At 37.8% G+C, this 8092-nt stretch overlaps 1 long non-coding RNA gene across 1 annotated transcript; it reads right to left on the bottom strand.

Moving 5' to 3' along the window:
- Positions 1-1702: 1702 nt before the first annotated feature.
- On the bottom strand, positions 1703-3729 carry LOC141598491 (uncharacterized). Its single transcript, XR_012523553.1, has 2 exons — positions 3658-3729; positions 1703-1874 (listed from the first exon to the last, which is right to left on the bottom strand). It is a non-coding gene; the product is annotated as an uncharacterized LOC141598491 (long non-coding RNA).
- Positions 3730-8092: the final 4363 nt, after the last annotated feature.

The following is an 8092-nucleotide window of genomic DNA, read 5'->3' on the forward strand; positions in this document are numbered from 1 at the left end:
AACAATTGTACTTGTTCGTTAGTCCTTGTGACTCCTTGTGTAAACCATTTGTCCTTGTTCATTAGTCCTAGTGACTCGTTGTTTTAAAACAATTGTACTTGTTCATTAGACCATGTGACTCATTGTGTGAACCATTTTTCCTTGTTCATTAGCCCTTGTGACTTGTTGTGTGAACCATTTGTCCTTGTTTATTAGTAAATGTGACTCATTGTGTGAACCATTTGTCCTGATTCATTAGTCCTTGTGACTCGTTGTGTTAAACAATTGTACTTGATCATTAGTCCATGTGACTGGTGGTGTGAACCATATGTCCTTGTTCTTTAGCCCTTGTGACTCGTTGTGTGAACCATTTGTCCTTCTTTATTAGTAAATGTGACTCGTTGTGTGAACCATTTATCCTTGTTCATTAGTCCTTGTGACTCGTTGTGTTAAAACAATTGTACTTGTTCATTAGTCCATGTGACTCGTTGTGTGAACCATTTGCCCTTGTTCATAAGTCCTAGTGACTCGTTGTGTTAAAACAATTGTAATTGTTCATTAGTCCTTGTGACTCCTTGTGTAAACAATTTGTCCTTATTCATTAGTCCTTGTAACTCGTTGTGTTAAACAATTGTAATTGTTCATTAGTCCATGTGACTCGTTGTGTGAACCATTTGTCCTTGTTCATTAGTCCTTGTGACTCGTTGTGTTAAACAATTGTACTTGTTCATTAGTCCATGTGACTCATTGTGTGAACCATTTGTCCTTGTTCATTAGCCCTTGTGACTTGTTGTGTGAACCATTTGTCCTTGTTTATTAGTAAATGTGACTCATTGTGTGAACTATTTGTCCTTGTTCATTTGTCCTTATGACTCGTTGTGTTAAACAATTGTACTTGATCATTAGTCCATGTGACTCGTGGTGTGAACCATTTGTCCTTGTTCTTTAGGCCTTGTGACTCGTTGTGTGAACCATTTGTCCTTGTTTATTAGTAAATGTGACTCGTTGTGTGAACCATTTATCCTTGTTCATTAGTCCTTGTGACTCGTTGTGTTAAAACAATTGTACTTGTTCATTAGTCCATGTGACTCCTTATGTGAACCATTTGCCCTTGTTCATTAGTCCTAGTGACTCGTTGTGTTAAAACAATTGTACTTGTTCGTTAGTCATTGTGACTCCTTGTGTAAACCATTTGTCCTTATTCATTAGTCCTTGTGACTCGTTGTGTTAAACAATTGTAATTATTCATTAGTCCATGTGACTCGTTGTGTGAACCATTTGTCCTTGTTCATTAGTCCTTGTGACTCGTTGTGTTAAACAATTGTACTTGTTCATTAGTCCATGTGACTCGTTGTGTGAACCATTTGCCCTTGTTCATTAGTCCTTGTGACTCGTTATGTAAACCATTTGTCCTTGTTCTTTAGTCCTTCTGACTCGTTGTGTTAAACAATTGTACTTGATCGTTAGTTCATGTGACTCGTGGTGTGAACCATTTGTCCTTGTTCTTTAGACCTTGTGACTGGTTGTGTGAACCATTTGTCCTTGTTTATTAGTATATGTGACTCGTTGTGTGAACCATTTATCCTTGTTCATTAGTCCTTGTGACTCGTTGTGTGACACCCCTCGATAGGGCATCAAAAATAAAGCGGAAATTACGAGATTTTAAAAAAAAAACCTTTAAGAGTTTAAAGTGCGAAATTCACCATAAGTGATCAAACAAAAATGAAAAGAAAGATAATTAAGTTTTACAATTTAAAACAAGTGCGTTGGGGAAAAGATATCCCACGAATAAACACAAGTCTAACGATAGGTGAGTCTAAGCAACCTATAACTAAGGTCCAAGGTTCAACGTTCTCGCTAGCTCACACGTCTTCCCCATAATCTGCATCACAAACCTGTCATTCATGTAAACATGAACGCCACAGTCAGTGGGGAGTAACTCAGGGTTCTCCCAGCCACAATATGTCAAAATGCACATAAGCAAGAACTTAATTAAACATATTGATCATGCATCATACTTGAATAATATGGACAAGGGAATATAACGATAATCATAACGAGATAGGCATATTGCATTCTTAATGAGATAGGCATGGTACATTATATTAAACATGCATTCAAGGTAACCAAAACATGGATATGAGATTAGGCATCGAATCATATGAAGAAGGTAAACAACGGATCAATTGAATAGAAAATACATGGATGGAAACCAATAGCCATTCCTTTGAAAACCTCTTAACAACCATAGCACGGGACGTGGCTACTAATGTCACATTCATACTTATGGCTTACATCTCACCATGAGAACGGATGGGAACATCAATCCCGGCGATCATATCGCAACTAGGGGCTTGCATCTCACCACTAGTATCCGATAGGACCAAGACTCTCACAAACAAGCATAGAAGACGTGCACTCTCGTATATAAGAACACACTAATGACCGTAACAAGCAAGACATTTACAAAGGATTGACTAAAAACAAGACAAACCCCTAGACTCCAACCTCCTGGTAGGACGACGATCATAATACGGTCCTAGTCTAAATCTGGCCAGACTCTCGGGATGGACGACACCCGATTCGACATACAATCCCAAATCGTATCCAAGACTCGATCCATGACACCTAGCCGTGCCCCAAGGTCGAGTAACCCCAAATCGGAACCATGGTACCTATCCGTACCCCAAGGTCCGAAGAGGCGGAAGGAAGACAGCCCAACTCGGAAACAATGGCACATAATCGTGACCCAATGGCCGAGGGCAAATAAATAAGGAATGTCGAGTAGTCACACAATGTAAACCGTCACGCTCCGGTCACAAATACGAGTAACAATGATTGCACCAACATAACGTAAACAATTCATGTGAAGCATGTATAAGTATAAGAGTATAACAAATATCAAGTACTCCCATGATAAAAGAGTCTCAACACATCATACACAAGCATTAGAACCAAAGTTAAGATGCATACCCAACAAGAAACTCAAAACCCAATCTATAACAACAAGTTTAGTACTCGACTACAACAAGGGTCAACTTCAAACGGTCATAACTTGAGTTCTATACATGATAATGAGGTGAAACCAGTTGGAGGTGATAGCTTATCCTCTTACGGTTCTAACGGTAGGTCATAAGCCTCAAACAAACAAGTAACGAAGAAGTTATGGCCATTTTACGAAAACTGGTCAGGCTTAAACCGCAGCCTGCGATAGTGGCCGGAGCCTGCGGTGGGTGCCGGAGCCTGCGGTGGGTGCCGGAGCCTGCGGTTTTCCCCTGCCACCGGACTGTTTGCACGACAATTTCCTACCCTTTCCGAAAGTCAATTTCTACCAATTTTTCATCCCAAATTCCTCTTAAATATACATGTTAACACAATAATACCTAATAGAAACCACAAGAATGTAATTGTCACACATCTTGATGGATTCAAGCACAAGATTTTGACCCAAAATCAAACAATTAATTCATCCAAACATCACAACTTTACCCAATTGAAAATCAATGTAACAACATGCTTAAAACTCTTCAACCAACCATGAGATGGTTGTTCATACAAACTCATTCAACAACATACATGTGAAACAAGAAAAGATTCAAACTTTAACATACATATGAACAAACTACAAAATATAAACACACAAATTTGACATAATGTCGAGTAACCCATCACCGTTACCTTTTAGCTCTTAATCTCTATTGTAATCGTCTCACAAGCAAGAATCCACTTCCGGGTCAACTAAACTTCCTCCTAAACATAAGAAAACACAAAATAAGACTAAAAATCGAAACTATAAAAAAAGGGTACCATGAGAAATTGGCTCGACAGCCCCATATAAGGAGGAAAGTCGGATCTTTTCTTACCTAGAAAGAAGGAGGGCGATGAGAGGAAGAGATAGACGCGAAAATCACTTGAATCGGATAAGAATTGAGCAAATTATGGAGTTTTTAGGGTTGAGAGGGAGATGAGTGTTAATGGTGTGTTGAGAGGAGAATTTCAGAAAAATAATGAGGGAGATGAAGTTGTGAGGTGTTATGTGAGGGTTTTATGAAGAGAAAGGAGAAGGAGAAAAGGCCCATAGGTTATAAAAAGCCCAACAGCTCAAATTGAGTCGGTTTCTACTAGAAATGACGTCTCAAGCCCACTACAACTCAAGACGGGAAATATTATTATTATTATCATTATCATCCGACCAAAATATTTATTTCACATAACTTAAGCTTTAAAAATATAATATTTATAAAAATCATGTTTAATAATGAAATTAATCAAATTAAATAATTTAAAATATAAATAAGACAATAGAACGGTTAATTAAATTATAATTGTCAAAATGGAAAATTCGCGGGTGTTACAATCACCCCAACTTTTAAAAAGTTTCGTCCTCGAAACTTGAAAATAGAAAGGAAAAGTAATATAAAAAATAAAACCTAAATTTGAAATCGGTAAACAAAACATTAAAAGGTTACTTATCGTAAGAATCGAAATCCTTTCAAAAATCCCAAATAAAATTTTCCGACATAACCAAATTCTCATCAAAGGAACGAAAATGCTCTCGTTGCGCATTCAAGAACATCACATTCCAAATTAAAGATATGGTCAAAAGCAAATCATTTGTATAAATCAAAAATCAAAATACTTTCAAAAACATTAATGAAGAGTTTTCAAAAGTATAAGTCTCATTCATGGAACGAAATTGCTCTTGTCGTGCACACAAGAACGCTAACTTTCCAAGTCAAAGACAAATTTAAAATAAAAATCATTCGCTGACAAGCGTAGAACAAGTTATTAAACGTTTCAAATAACGAGTTCTAACATCCGATCAACGTTAAAATCAAAAGAAAAAGGCAATTCACTCAAATTTTCTTTTGCCAAAGTCAAATTAGAGATAAAGGTTTCACTTTTAAACTCAAAAGGAAGTCAAATTTCCGAAAATATATGATATTAAACTCTTGACAACGAAATCATAAGTAGACCAAAGCTAGTTAGAAATTGAGCACAGTTAAAAGTAACTTGGGTTTTAGCAATTAAAAATCAATAAAATGAAGTTATACTCGTAGAACAAAAGGATAACTAAATCAAATTTTCATTTTTGAACTCTTAAAATAGGTAGGGTTTAGTAAAAGTAACATAAACTTTTAACGACGAACCAAAAATGGTAGCTTGAAATGTTTAGAAATTTTATGAATTGAAAAGTAACTTAGATATCATGAAAACAAGATACGCTAAGAGGGTTCAAACTTAACCAACAAAAGAGATATGATGAACTTCCTAGGAGAAGAGTTGAAATCGAATCTACAAGGATATCGAGGATTGAATTTCATAGGTTAACATCAAATTCTAAAGGAGGAGCAAGCATAAACGAGGAAGAGAGGTATGAACGGAAACACTTATGGTCAAAGAGGACGGGAAGTTAGGCAACAAGGAAACACTAGATACTTAAATCTCGAACAACAAAGTCACCCTGAACGGTTCCGAAAACTTCCTAACCACTAAACTCATAACCACACAACTCCCAAAAATTTCCTCAAAATACTCACAATTTACTCCTATGCTACCCCGTGGGTCAAGTCACTCCATCACAATTGTGATTCCATAACTCTCAAATATAAATCATCTATAAACGATTTCCATGAAATATCAAAGCTACTAAAAGAGTTACACACATAACCAACTATCGACTACTAGGAGTTCTCACTATGGTAAAATCCTAAATCAAAGGTCAAAATCTCCAGGTCTTTATACTTTCTAACACTCCAAACCAAAATCTTATTCACACCCGAATTCACAAGCCTAAATGATCACATTCCCCAAATCTTAAAGACCACCAACCAAAAGTAAATAGATTGTCATACAATTTTCCTACCCAACTCAACTCAAGTGCCACTAATCCAATTTTGACGAAATCAAGGTTTACAAAGAATCCTCAAGGGCATCTCACTCACTCTACAACGTAGCCAACAAAGCCATCACTCCACTAAAGAAACAAAGGGTAATAACTAGGTCAAGAAATGATAGGAAATTTCAAAGGGATACATGAACATGACGAGGTGTGAGATTAAAGGAGTCAACAATAAAGGTAACTAGTTAACACAAGTAAGAGACATTAGAATTAGAGAGGTATTCAAGTCAAGGAAACGACAAGTAACTTTTATGCTTAAGAATTAAATCTAATCAAGGTATAAGCGGAGGGAAGGAAGATGATTAATGGTGTGAATGAGGACTTCAAGGCTTAACCCATACGCTTTCTAAGACTTAAGGTTCTTTCTAACAGGGTCACGCCTATTAGGATATTGTACCATCATAACAAAACAACCAAATTCCAAAACATGGGTTAAGACAATTCATCTCATTCCTTATATGCAAGTCTCTCTTCAAGGGTTACACCTCTATGGCTGATCAAGGTAAAAATAAACGCTCGCTTAAGGGTTGATACATTGGTTAGACTCATTGTTCACCTATCCTATCACATATTAGGATATCCCTAAAGTAAGTCTACCACTCAAGTATAACAACGTCTCTTTATCTCAAGTTCTCGACACAACCTCGATGTTTTAAAAACCAAAGAACGAATTAACAAAGACTTCTCAACCAAATTCTTCAAGGGAAAACTAATATCAAATCACATCACCATTCTATTTGGGACCTTTAACATCTAAGAATGGGTTCTATTCAAGGCTTCTATCATAAATCTATCTCATATTCTCCTAAGGTGACGACGCTCAACCTACTAAGCTTTCAAATCCCAAACATAAACAACAAAGCCAAGTTCTATAACTTTAATCACATAGGCAACTTATTCCTGACACGAAGAATCCACCAATCAATTATACTTACTTGGTCAAGGAACTAGGTATAAGAATCACTAAGTATTTATCATCACCTTACCTAAGTCTTTTCTGACATCCTGACCTCTCAAAACTGGGGTTAAGGGTCAAAACACAAACAAACTCCACAAAAGCCAACTTATCCGACCGAGTTAACATTCCATACGGCAAAGATGAAGGTATACACGAGGGGCATTATAAGGAGAAAAGGTACAAAGACAACTCCTAAGATATGGAATAAGAGTTGCGAAAGGCATAGAAGCACACAGATAAGGGAATATGACAAGGCACTCAAAGAGAGGAAGGTATCTTCGAGACGGTAAGGAAATCCTTCAAGAGAAAGAGTTCCTTAAGCAAGATGTTATGGAAGGAGAAACAAAAACATGGGATAGGTCGGGCGGGTACCAACCTAGCTTCCAAGGTAAAGCAAAAGAGAGTTTAGAAAGGAGGGATGAGCATCACGGGATAAAAGTAAGGAAAGGTGGATCAAGGATAGAAAACACACCCATAACGGTGTCGGGAGGAACGGCGGTTCCGACTTGATTCTCGACAAGAGTGACTCTTCTTGGCTCGGCTTCCGGAGCATGAGGGAGAGGAGGAGGGGTAGTCTTCTTCTCGGGGCAATTCTTGAAGAGATGTCCGGGCTTCTTGCAATGGTAACACTTCAAGGGCATATCATAGCATCCAATCCCGGGGTGATAAGTTTGCCCACACTTGAAGCACTTGCGGTTCTCCTTAAGCCTATTAGTAGATGTAGGTACTTGTCCTTTCGGCTCTTGCACTACTGGCTCTTGTCCTCCATGGTCTTGTACTCTTTGTCCTTGGACTCTCGGCACCAACCTCTTCTTGCTAGGATAAGACGAGGATGAGGGCACAGATGGCCTCTTGCCACGGCGGATAGGGCGATGATTCACATGAGCATTGGCATTCCGTTGATTCCGAAGAATTAGAGTAAGGGCTTCCATGATAGTATTCTCCACCTTGGTTGGTCGTACCATCTTCTCAAGACACCAAAGAGTCAACCATGTTAGCACCTAACATATAGCATGCACAAAGAGACTACCAACTTAGGTCCTTAGTCCTACCCATCTCTCATTTATTATTTGAGGTCAAGTTCAATTTAAATTCGGGGTACACGTGTGTGCGTCGGGAGCAACATATGCTCTGATACCAACTGTGACACCCCTCGATAGGGCATCAAAAATAAAGCGGAAATTACGAGATTTTAAAAAAAAAACCTTTAAGAGTTTAAAGTGCGAAATTCACCATAAGTGATCAAACAAAAA

This window comes from Silene latifolia, chromosome 9, assembly GCF_048544455.1.
Source record: "Silene latifolia isolate original U9 population chromosome 9, ASM4854445v1, whole genome shotgun sequence".
Lineage (NCBI taxonomy): Eukaryota > Viridiplantae > Streptophyta > Magnoliopsida > Caryophyllales > Caryophyllaceae > Silene > Silene latifolia.